This window comes from Siphateles boraxobius, unplaced genomic scaffold (genome assembly GCF_051911475.1).
Source record: "Siphateles boraxobius isolate OS27281-9 unplaced genomic scaffold, OSU_SipBor_1 130, whole genome shotgun sequence".
In the NCBI taxonomy this organism is placed as follows: domain Eukaryota; kingdom Metazoa; phylum Chordata; class Actinopteri; order Cypriniformes; family Leuciscidae; genus Siphateles; species Siphateles boraxobius.
The window spans coordinates 43,276,075-43,289,498 of NW_027508734.1; the positions used below are offsets into that span (position 1 = coordinate 43,276,075).

The 13,424-nt window shown below is 37.4% G+C and overlaps 1 protein-coding gene across 2 annotated transcripts in view; it reads right to left on the reverse strand.

Moving 5' to 3' along the window:
* Positions 1 to 13,424, reverse strand: part of rbpjb (recombination signal binding protein for immunoglobulin kappa J region b) — a 55,559-nt gene that overhangs the window by 30,752 nt on the left and 11,383 nt on the right. Inside the window, exon 1 of one of the 2 annotated variants that reach the window (XM_077229537.1) lies at positions 1,374 to 1,729. The exons of the other annotated variant lie outside the window; for it this stretch is intronic. The gene's annotated coding sequence lies outside the window, so the exon portion shown is untranslated. Of the gene's footprint in view, positions 1 to 1,373; positions 1,730 to 13,424 lie in introns of those variants that run through there. 2 annotated transcript variants of the gene reach the window in all.

Genomic DNA, 13,424 nt, shown 5'->3' on the forward strand with positions numbered 1-13,424 from the left:
GTGATATTTCACGTCAGGCAGACGAAGGCTTGTTTCTTCGAAATGTCACAGTGAATTGTAGAGTAATAGATCATCAGAGTACAGTAATGTGGAACATTGATTGTATTGTTTCACTTTTGCTTGTGACCTCATTTCAAAAGAACCTGAAGGCCTGTTGTGACCCCATCTGTTTGAAACTGTAACTATGGAGACCCCACAACTGTTATTACTTCAAATCTAACCCAATGACTACCGTGCCCAAGACAATACTGGCCCGGTTCCAAACAGTTCCAATCCCAGAATCCAACGCGAAGAGCTTAGTGGAGATAATCTTCCAAATGAAATCAGAAAAAAATAATATTAATTATGGCAACACTTTAGTTAGGAGTCCAATTCTCACTATTAACTAGATGCTTAATATCATATATCACTATGATATTGGCTGTTTATTAGTGCATAAGCACATATTAATGCCTTATTATGCATGACCATATACATCTCTTAATCCTACCCAATTGTTACGTGTGGGATTTTGTTGTGTCTTGTATATCACGTGATTCCTTGTTTGTCATGTGATCCTGCCATGTGTCTTGTCTTTTGTTTGTTGTTGCTCAGTGTCCACAGGTGTTCCTCGTCTATGTTTATTAGTCTCCCCAGGTGTTTCTTATTAACCACGCCCCCTTGTTATCTTGTTTAGCTTGTTTGTCTTTGTATTTAAACCCCTGTGTTTCAGTTGTTGCCTGTCGGTTGTTGTTTAATGTTACTTGGTTCCTGTAACTATCTCTGTCCTGTTCTGAGTTCCCTGGATTACCTGTTTATGTTATTAAAAAAGCTTGCGATTGGATTCACTCTCCGTTTCGTTCCTGACCTGATGTAACACCAATACATAAACTTAACAACTACCTTAGTAACTATTAATAAGCATTAGTTAGGAGTTTGAGACAAAAGTCGTAGTTAACTGTTTAGTCCGATGCACTGCATGTTCCAAAGTGAAGCTCACAGTGCATTTCATTATTATAATGATCAATTTTTTTATTTTTTTTATTTAGCAGTACAATTGTGTTTACAAAGATAATATATTTCAGTCTTCATTTTTATACAACAACTATTATTATTAATATAGACATCAGAGAACAGTGAACATGTGAATGTGTCAACAGTTTATTGAAATATGAACTTAAAACCTCTGAGGGTACTTCGATTAAATATTTTATGTCTAAGGGGGTTCAGCAAACAGAACAAAAAAAACAAAGAAAAAGGGGGAAAAAAAGGTTAGAAACTCCTGATCTAAACTACTGATGTAATATCATGAGACAAATAGTTCGAATGTATGACTGTATCAGCACAGCTTAATAAAATCAGGCTCATTTCGGTTAGCAAGCTAGGTAACTTACTTGAAAAGTGAGGCAGCTCCGCACAGGTTTGGGCCAACTTATGTGTCGCTTTGTAAATTACAACATGAGCATATTTGGAGCAAAATATATGTCAGTATTGTAGTTTGAGTAATTTCGCCCTTCTCTTGTTTGAGTCTGTTTTAGTAACGCAAGACACAGGGCCACAGGAGCTCTGCTGAGGGTTGCGCTCGTGGGGTAGTCTTTACGGTACAGCTCATCCCAGGGGTCCGTGTTTAACTGACAGCAGCCTTGAGGCCAAAGCTGAGAGGAGACAGTGACTGTGGAGGGTTTAAAATAGAAGAAGAGAGAAAAATCAATGGCTGGAGCTTCCTGATCCAACTCCACTGAACCTGAGGGACTTACAGGAAGATCTCAAGTCAAGTCACGCTGCCACTGCCACGAGACCAGAGAAGACCACCGCAGACACACTGACAACAGCCGGAAACAGCTGCATATGACAACGTATTAAAATACAAAAGTCTAAAGTATTACATATTATGGCCATTAATATTGTAATTGCACTTAATTTAGATTAAAACATAAAAAGATTTGTTATGTGTGTGTCAGCTGCATGCCATATTCTTTTATGAATACATCCAAAGAAAGTTGAGGTTTGCATTCCGGAAATACACTACCATTCAAATGTTTGAGGTCAGTACATTATTTTTTAAAGTATTAATACTTTTAATAAGCAAGGTTGCATTCAATTGACCAAAAGTGACAGTAAAGACAATGATAATGTTACACAAGCTTCTATTTCAAATACATGCTGCTCCTCAAACATTATATTCAAAGAAAAAAGCACAAAATCAGCATTCAAATTTCTGAGGAATGACACTAAAGTATTGACTGCTGAAAACAGAAATAAATTATAGTTCAAAATAAATTTCATTGTAAAAAAAATATATATATATTTCACAATATTACCATTTTTACTGATTTATTTATTTATTTATTTAATAAATACAGCCTTGGTGGGCAGAAAGTTTCTTTCAACAAAATCTTACTTACTCTTATTGTTCATACCAATATAAATTTAATACAGCAACTTTAGCGACCAGTGGGTAGATAGTATTTACTTTTACAGAAACTGAATTTTAAGTAGACATTCAGAAATGACCGCCTGAACCAAACATGACACATTATCTATCAAGTTTTCAAAAGCTCTTCCTTAAGTTGTCTGCTTTTGAAACATCTGTATTCACACCTCAAAAATGAACAAGAGGTCGAGTCAACTTTAATTGCTTGAAGGATTAAATGTGTTAATCATGGCAGCCATAATCATATTCTCATTTAACAGACAATCAATTGATCAGCCCTACTTTCTTGAGTTTCAACGTTTGAAAAGGATCTTTGTCAAATTCTGAAAACTGAAGCCTACCTGCAAACTTGTTACAACTTGACTGAATACCCGCATCCTGACTCGACAATTGCTCTGTTGTAATACATGTTCAGAGAAATTAGCCGTCTTATTTACTTGTAGACAAACAAAGCTTTTTCTCAAGTTTGGTAGAACACAAAAGGTCATTGCACTTTAATGAGTGAGGGAACAATGAAAAAGAAAGGGAGGGGAAGAGAGACGAAGACGAGAGATAGGGCTGGAATTAGGGGAAGGGATGAGGCACGTGTGGGGGAGAAGAGGAACATAAGAGAGACAAAAAAGCAATTAAAAGGGAAGAATAAAAAAGAGCAAGAAAGAGGATCAGGAGCTCAGCAGAAAGATAAGAAGAGAGAGAGAGAGAGAGAGAGAGAGAGAGAGAGAGAGAGAGAGAGAGAGAGAGAGAGAGAGAGAGAGAGAGAGAGAGAGAGAGAGAGAGAGAGAGAGAGAGAGAGAGAGAGAGAGAGAGAGAGAGAGAGAGAGAGAGAGAGAGAGAGAGAGAGAGATCTAGTAGAATAATTATAGAGCTGTAGATCAATAAGGTTCCCACAGTGAAGTGCTGATGTTTGAGAGGATAATGGATACCAGAACACTTCAAGCACATGCTGCTACTACCACAAACCCCACAATCAGGGGCCCATCTGGGGCCAACACCAGCCGCCTGCCCTGGATCTCCAGTACAGGGCTCAATTCATAGGGATTTGTCTTTTGGCCCCTTCTTCTTCCAGATGCCTCACATATATACATATATAAATATAATTATATGTTTTATTAAAAATTTATTAAACATAAGCTTCATATATAAACTCACTGACAAACTTCAAAAACACGTTCTCTGGGAAAATGGCATAATGTGCAAAGACTTGTCCACAATTTCAACAAAAGCTCCTCCGTCTCCACCAGCAAAATACTGTTATCCTGTTGGCATTATCTTGTTTTACATCAGCAGAATTCACAAAACAAACCTTCAAAACCAAATGTGACCCTGGATCACAAAACCAGTCACAAGAAGCCCATTGTTTGGGTCAAAATTGTCGATTTTTCTTTTATGCCAAAAATCATTAGGATATTAAGTAAAGATCATGTTCCATGAAGATATTTTGTAAATTTCCTACCGTAAATATATAAAACATTAATTTTTGTGAATGAATGCAGCACAATCACGCACATAAACGAACAACTTTAAAGGCGATTTTCTCAATGTTTTGATTTGTTGTTTTGTCCCCTCAGATTCCAGATTTTCAGGTAGTTGTATCTCGGCCAAATATTGTCTTATCCTAACAAACCATACATCGATCAATGGATAGCTTATTTATTCAGAAAATTGACCCATGTGACTGGTTTTGTGGTCCAGGGTCACAAATGTTCAACTTTGCAAGCATAAAAATAGTTGCACATGATCAACAAGATGAATGTAAGATCAATGGAATAGCATCATAAGAACTAGTTTGAATCTGTCTCTCACCAGCCCCAGTCCATCAGGCTGCTCTTAATCTGAAGTATCACAGTGACACGACACTTCCCCTCTTATCTAATCATTTTAATGTAATGGTGCTAATTTGATGCAATAAATTAAACTTGCACATTCCAAATACAAGTGAGGCGTTGATGCCTAGGAACGTTTATTCAGGTTTAACAGATTTTTCTACACCACTGCATTGTGCTCCGTTTACATGTTCCTGTAGCAGTCCAGACATGCAGCTATACAATCAACATGAAACACTATTCACAACCCATTTCACTTTCATAAACAAAATGTAAGGCATGGCTAGATTGTATGGATTGGGAATCGATTTGATAGTGAAAATTATGGCCATTATGTTTCAGAATAAATCCAGATCTGCATGAGAGACGTGGAGGCTTCGAGAGATCACCTTGATAATGTATCCCAGTGGAAATGTTTCTGAATAAGTCTATCATTACTTGCTAAACTTTGTGACTTCCACGTAAACTATAGCAGTTATAGAGCAAATTATTGCATTTCAATGTAAGATTACAAAGAACACTTTTTTTCTCTCTTTTGAATTACATGATGATTCATACACAATAAGACCAATAGACACATTCAAAATCTTAAAAGTTGTGGAGTTCGACCATGTTTTTTTTTTTTGCATGACCTTCATTTACATTAAGAATTATTCAATATTGTATTGCTCAAATTTGAACAGATGATATACTAAATTCACTTCCCTCTTACTGCAGTTGCTTTGGCATGAAAGTTCAGAGGACTGTTTGTTCAATCAGACAATTCAGGTTTCGAAATACTACGAGAGAAAAAAAAATCTATTACGCTGAGGGAAAAACATACACTCACTTACACAATTTTTCCACTCATTTTGCATATCAGAAAAGGATCGTTTCAAGTGCAGGCAAAGTTATGAGCCATCAGTGGAAGAATCAGGCATTGATAGAGCTGTATATCTGAAGCACAGCGGTTAACGTGCACCTGTTATAAAAAAAAAACTGTTAAATTCTCCACAAATGCCAATATCAATATGTCCCACTTTGCTTCACTGACACATAACAAGGCCTACTTTGATATGTTTGTGCCATTCATAAGTGAAAACAGTCAAATCATGCACTTAGTTAAAAAAAGAAAAAGTGCACATAATTGAACAAAGTGTTTTGCGTTATTCGTGTCTGGTGAACTCTTTGGATGAAAAATAGACGTCAACATTTCTTCAAGCCAGAGAGACTTTAATTGGTTACAAGACCAAACATGAAGGCTGTGGAAGTCAATCAAATCAAGATCCCAACACGTGTCAAGACGCTGGAAAAAGAGTTGTCACGAGAGAGGAGCGCAGAGAAAGAGCGAAGTGAAGTGTGAAGCAAGTGCGAGAGCGATAAAAAGAAACTATTTCTACGAAAAACCACCAGCATTTCCTTGAAGTCTTCCTACAGAGAGAGGAGTAAAAATGTGTGCGCCTTCAGAGGTGTGTGAGCATTATCCACTGAGCAAAAGAGTGATGTCAAACAATTAAAGACTAAAAAAACCACTATCATACTTCATACAACAATTAAATTCGCGGAAAGTCTCCTCGACACGCCTCGTGAGATATTCAGAACACAAAACAATGACAGGACGCCCAGATTTTATTGTTTTGGAGCATATTTACGTTCATTTGATCCTGAGGAAAATATGAGGCTGAATGTGACTCAAGTGATGGCTATTCCATTTCACTGGCATTATGAGGAAATGTTGTTTTTTTTTCAGCTCGTAAAAAGTGATTAGAAAATGAAAAAAGGGCCCGGATTTTCAGCTGGAGTCTTATCCCTATTTACTCAGTGAGGTTATGCAGTAAGATATATCTCTCTCTCCAGCTCCGCCACTATCTGTCCGACTCGACCCGTGGCCGTTTCTTTGTGTCCGTCCTCATGGGAATGACTGACAGTTAAGAGCTTCACACAGTTCAGAACCAAGACAGTAACTGAGACTCAGGGTGTGCTAAGTACCAGTAATTCTAATTATTTTCAGCTTTCTAAACCCTTCCCCTGAGGTATGATGACCATAGGCCTCTCTGAAGATAAGATCACAACAAAACAGTGCCCAATTCTACTGGATATTCTAAAATACATTTTATGTAAACAGGCTATTGTAACTTTATGAAAAGTCCTCGTTTCAAGTCCAAACATATACTGGCGATAAATAATGGCGATATAATGGCGAGTTTGTGTCCTTTTTGAGGCCTGAAAGCCCCATTCACGTGTTCCATGAAAAAGAGAAGTTATACAGGTTTGGAACAACATGAAGGTGAATAAATAATGACAGAATGATAATTTTACTGTACGCTATCCCTATGAAAGCAGCTTGCAGCCATGCAATAGAAAAATCGCTGATAAAATGAATGAATGGTGCTTCAGATGAGAAACTATGGACCCTTTTTATAGGCTGTGATGACACATTACCACAGATATTGACATCACAAATCTAGTAAAATGTTTCATATTTTCATTTTAAAAAAATGTAATAAACATTTACATACTGTGTTACATTACCATGTCAGTAAATGACAAAAAAAAGAAAAACAAAAAGAAGAATTAACGCAAATGGAAATAGCAAATAGCAATCAGCAAATGGAAATACAAAAATTCTATTTGCTGCAATATCCCATTCACTGCTATAGAAGTTTACTCAACCATGACGACTTCCGCTTTTGAGAACCCCGGAAATGTAAAAGGTATCCATTGATGAAAGAGAATGCTAAAATACTGCTATCTTCAGGTATATTATACTCCTTAGTTTAAATAGAATGTGGAAATGGACATTAAACATTAAAATATGACTGTTTATGACAACAAAAACAAATAGACAGTCCAATATGACCTCTTTAAAGTTGCATTGAAATGAAAATAGTGACAGATTGTTTCCGTATTGTGACGTATGCATTACTGAATCGCTCACAATACAATCTGTAACATTTATAAAATAAAATAGTTTTCAATTCATTGGGGGAATACAAGCAAAGCAAAAAAAACTAAAAAAAACTATTACGTTTAAGAAGAATGATGCCGGTGACATTTCCCCTTTCAAATGCCTGCAAGCTGGGCTCAATAGAGGAAAAGGAAGCGCTGTCAGAATTGTTTTTAATCTGTTTTTCTGCACGTTATCCATTTTTTGCTTCCTTCCCTCCATCCTTCCGCTCCTTTCACTCCTGTATGTTCCATGACAGCGCTCAAGTAGAAGTTCCTCTATTGCTCAAGGTCGACTCAATGAAGCATCACTCTCGCTTCTGTGTTAGTCGACTTACAAACGCATTCGACATTTCTTCAGTCTGTGGTTTATTTTGCTTACTTTATTTGTGGAGTAAAAGTGATTTGTGTTAACCTACATAGATAAGCTCAAAGGTGACCTATATTTCATAACAGTGAACAGAGGTGTGGTCTATGTTTACAGGGTATGCACTTCGCATTACTTTGATGTAGGGATGTCAAAAGTAGTGATACTTCAGTAACAGTACTTCAGTTTTTCTAAAATAATGTGGATATGCCAATAATATAACTACGATGGCTGAATTCCATTGTTCTTAATCTGTTATCTGTTAAATCTTAACTTAATCAGTTGATTTTTATTATTATGCAATTTTCAAGGATAAATTAGTCTGAACTGGTTGGTTCAAAGATTTAGTTTCTCTGAACCTCTTCCTTTCCGCGAGCCTACTATGCTCTGATTGGTCAGATGGCAGAGTCTGATGTGATTGGTCTACTGCTTACAGCATGTCTCGGAAATGAAATGCCCATTTCCACATCTGAATTTCAGCTCTGGAGTCTTCCTTGGCTCCATACAGTGAACAGTAACAATGACAATGTTGGTTTTACCGTATCAATTGCAGCGTGAGTCCTCACCCTTTTGAAGAGCATTCAAAGTGGATTTGAAGCGCTGAAAACAGCATCTTCTTTACATGACAACGTGAACCAAACTCTTTCAGTCCTCAGCTACAACTACAGTGTTTGAGGGTGGGACAAAGTAGACTTTATTCACGGATGGCCAATGAACGCCATAGGCTGGCATCACGCAAATTAGTTACATGTAGGTATGTAAGAGGAAGTGAGATTGGAATTGCTGATGACTTGTTTTAGCAGTTCGAAATCTATTCATTCTTTTAGGAGATAATAACTTTATTTGACGTGCACTTTTGAACTTTGCAGACCTTTTACATTCACAAACAGTTAGCCTATATTAAACTGTATGAAAGGTAATATTCAAAAGGGGCACTAAGAGGTTAGCTTTTACATCTAATAAAATACTAACTTTACAGGTAGGACAGCCCTACTTTGATGGTATTTGACAGAGCCACTGACCTCAGTGCTGACTTCATATATCCCAAGGTCATTAACCTCATAAAAAAGGCCTCCTGGAGTCATGATGTGTGCTGATGAACTAAATGTCTTTATTAAGTATTGAAACAAGAAGTATTGACTCCCTGTTTTCCAATAGGAAGTATGGATGATGTAATGGTTTCATCAGCCAGAGCAGCAGGGAGGGTATTTCTTACATCAATAAAGAGTAAATCAGTCCTCAGTAAGGATTTTAATTTAGACTCTGCGGGCGGCCACAGATTTCACAGCAACATGATGGATGTGCCTGGAGCAAAATTTTCAGAGAAAGAAATGATATTTGACCACTAGACACTAATATAAAAAAGAGGACATTGTTCTTCTGCTCACAACAGACCTTTTTTCTTTTAAACTGACTAGATTTTAAAATGAGTCAATTCCCTTTTTCCAAAAGCATAATCCATTATATGTGAAAAATGTCCCATAAACCTGTGGATTGTGCTGCCTGATGAAACATTGAGAGAGAAAACTTAAGATCAAGCTATGCTTGGATACATCTCATTTAGTAGATTGTTTTTGGACTTCCCCAGACAGCCTCATGACAACATGAATGACAGCTGAGCATATTTTCCCTTGTCTTTGAAAAACCACACGCCACAGTGACAGAAATGGGAACTGAGATTCCTTAACCAACTGAAATCTACAGACGGGTGAATGTGTAAATTGTGAAGCAACAAATGCACGCACACCAACGCGTCTATGAAAAAAGCACAGTGTTTTGTCCTAATAAAACATGAAGTGGTTGAAAATGGAAAACAAATCACTTTCAATCCAATTCTGTCACCATCAAAAGGGGAATTTACCCTTTCTCATCGCAGTTTTACTGAACTGTCACGAAACAAGTAAATACCCTCCAAGATGTGTTCAAAATCTAATCAGGAACAGAAGATCAGTGGAGGCACGTTTATGTGGAAATTAATGTGCAAACCCAATCAGATACGAGAATACGATCAATCAAGATACATGATGTTTCCTTAAGCACACATTCACATGTTAGCAGAATTAACCACATTTTTCACAAGAACCAGTTCTGAGAACTGCTAAATGTTATCAAAAAACTAGCAGCATTTATAGCATTTCTTCAATTTTGAGTTTTGACTACTGCATCACATATCATAATCCTGCTGGCTGAATGCGCTGAAAACCAAAAGAGATGTACGAGGAGCGACTAGAGCCAGAAGAAGACTCGTACGGAGTTTTACATTATCAATCCGGGACACGTTCGGTGACTCTGAGCTGCATTTACACATGGGATAGAAATGGTGGCCGCCAAACAAAAACAATCTCTAGCGCTAATTTTGATCAAGGCTTTTCTTGAAAAGAAAACGAAGAAGAAGAAAAAGCGAAGACGTGTCGTGTGTGTCTGTGGAGCAAGTGGTGGTTTTGTTGTTGTCCCACAAACTGCGTCATCAGGTTCGGTTCTCCCATTGGTTTTTGATTTAATGGTCATCGTTGGAGAAGTCACATTGCAGGACTAGACACAGGATCAGAGGAATCTTTTAGGATTCTCAAAATGTGTCTCAGACGGCCAAATCATGGCCAAAATCGTACAGTGTGTACTCGGACTAACACGCTCAAACAAGCAAACTGTAAATCACAGAACATGATGTTCAAACCACGTTCCTCAAGAACAGCAAACTTCAACGGTTTGATTTCTCTTTTTCTTCCTCCCTTTGTACTGTTTGTCGTTCTAAATCACTTGAGATTTACCATCTATTTACTTTTCATTTGGTTTCTCTTGGACACCGTTTAAACAAGACTGTTTCTCCTATTATGTCAAAGCTGGGTAAAAAAAGGTTTGTTTACTCAACTAAATTTGAGTGAAATTTGACTAAATATTGTGTAAAAATAATATCTAATTTCAAAAAGTTTGTCTTCAGCCAAATTGTATTATATAAATTACATACAGATAAGTCTTGCCCATACGGTTTTCCAGACATTAGAGGCATCAGGTACTGAAAACACCTTTCTGGGTTTGGACAAACGTAAACATCCCAAAAAAGAGAAAGAGCACAGCATATGACTGTGTTGACAGTATAAAAGTGTCTTGGTATCTGGCACTCATCTCATCTCCCTCACATAACAACCAGCAACAACTGAACATCGGTATGGGTAGCTGCAGGGGCACAGGCAGTGACATCATCAAAAACAGACAGGAGAGGATTAAAAGTGAAGATACCGTTTCAACGCCTGTGGCGCCTGAGCTATCCACTGTTACCACTGCTCTATTCACAGTGTGGGCGTGCATAGTTCAGGAAAACGGAGAAGTCCTGAAGTCATTCCAAAAGGAATGAGTCACAAGATGTGAAGGCTGCAGTCTTTTATTAAACGGTTGTGCAATATGTTGTACTGATAACAATAAAAACAAAATATTTTCTTTGTGCACCTGAATTGGCTTCACAAACAGAGGGGGAAATACTTAACACTGAAATGACGCTCTGAACCAGGAGCCCTTGAGGTCCACTGTCCTGCAGAGCTTTGCTCCAACCCTAATCAAACAAACCTGAACCAGCTAATCAAGGTCTTCAGGATTACTAGAAAGTTATAGGAAAGTGAGTTTGATCAATGTTGGAACTAAACTCTGCATTAAAGTGGAGCGCATCACCTCGAGGGCCAGAGTTTGAGAACCCCTGCTATGATCTATCAATGTCATGAACCTTTTTTACAGACTGTGATGACATGATCAACATTGCAAATCTTGTCAAGTTTTTTTTTATAATACACATTTACAACATTTATATATTGTATTATATTACTTTTAGGGATGCACTGATATAAAAATGAATTATACATTATATCTCATATATAGCCTATATGACAGCACATGTTGCAATTAACTGTATTTTCCTTTTTTTGATTCCAATCATATTTCAATCAATTCATAACCACCATGGCGAACAGTGCGCATCTGAAGTGTCTCACCTGGAGGAAATAATCCATTATTTATCGGCTGTACTATATTGGCCAAATTTACGTATTGGGCCGATAACAATAACATATCTTAAGACATATCGGCCGATACCAATATGGTGGCCGATATATTGTCCATCTTTAATTACTTTGTCAGTTAATGACACAAAATTGATCAACACTGCTATGAGGATATATTACCGTCTGACTGACGTTATCAATCTCTCTATATTGTTTCCCTAATTTGGAAAATCATCACTGATTTTTTTTCTTCTTTTGTTATTGGAGCAAATAGAAGTTTACCCAACTATAATGACTTCTGCTTCTGAGAACCACAAAATATGAAAATGAAATATTGCAGTCTTAAAGCTTAAAGTCTGTAATTTCAACTGTTTTCAAATAGGTTTCCAAAAGCACACCTCTCATGTGCAAATGTTGTTCGCACCCTAAACTCACAGTAACAGTTGAGCTGCAAGTTCACAAAATGTCAGACTGCATTAAAAAAAAAGTGTGTGTGATGTAAGTTTGATCATAAAGATAGGACGCATGTACTGAACGCACACAGACAGAACACAACTCGAACTCTGTACATTCAGCTTGCATGTATAATCGGCCATTATAGGCAATGATCATCAGTTAGGGGGGAAAACACTCTGAAAACGATTCCGACAATATCGTTTTGTGTCGCTATCCACCTCTTTTAACATAAAAGTCCACTGCTGACTATTTAATTCAATGTTTAAGACTTTTGGTCTCATTCACTTCAAGTTATTTTAGCTGCACAAAAATAATCTGTTATGCTGCTTAATGTTGCATATTGTTATCATATTTTAATTTATCATCGTAATCAAAAACTGGTATGCAAATAGTTTTACAGTAGTTTACAGCTCTTTGTTATTCTTCTAGTTAATGATTTTGAAGTCTCATACATTCACAGAAAATAGCTTACTTTCACATTGAAAATAAGGTGGATAGTTGTGATAAGGAATCTGTAATTAACTTAAGAGTTATTTTCAAGATTTTATGGTTAAGAGGAACTAATTTAACATTAAAACAAAAATCTCACATGTCATCTTTAAGAAAATGAATTCCTCTATGAAAAAGCTAACAAGCACTAACCACAATGACAATTCATCTTTCCCATTTAATTGTGTGTGTGTGTGTGTGTGTGCGTGTGCGTGTGTGTGTGTGTGTGTGTGTGTGTGTGTGTGTGTGTGTCCTGTCTATCGTGACTTCCCCGCAGGGCAGTCTTAGATTTCTGCGAAGGCATAGATTTCTGCGATCCCCACGACTACATTTACAGCGCCTTCTTATTGAGAAATACCATCTTCCTGAAGTCTCCGCAACAATAGTCACACCACACCAGCACTACTGGACAACCTTGTGTCCCGGCAGGACCAGAGGCAAACAACCCCGTCTATAGAGCTCTGACACCTGATACTCTCACCTAAGAACCTGGCAACACATCCAAAGTTTACACACAATCACGTCTCATTTGAAATCATTTCCACTCTTTATTTTCGATTGAACACGCACGCCACTACAATTTGATGCTGAGTGCTGAAATAAATATGACGGAGGCCGATGCATAACACCAGTGGTGTACCACAGCCCAAATGAGAGGCATCAGCCGAATCAGCAAAGCATGTTGTGAATCATCTCCATTCAGTGTCTGCTTTAGTCCAAGACCAGCTTCAAGCCAGTTTGAACATATGGATTAACTTTACCTTTTATAGCAGCACCAACCATTAGTTCATTCAGAATTAATGTACTGTTAACAGAGTTAGCTATGAGCAGCAGTTAGTTAACGCTCAATTGAGGTTTCCATTTCCTTCCTACCAAGTCATTATGCGATACGGAGAGCTGAAAGATATTAACTTGTGAAAATCATCTGAGTCGAGTTAGCGGTTACCTCAAATTACCGAATT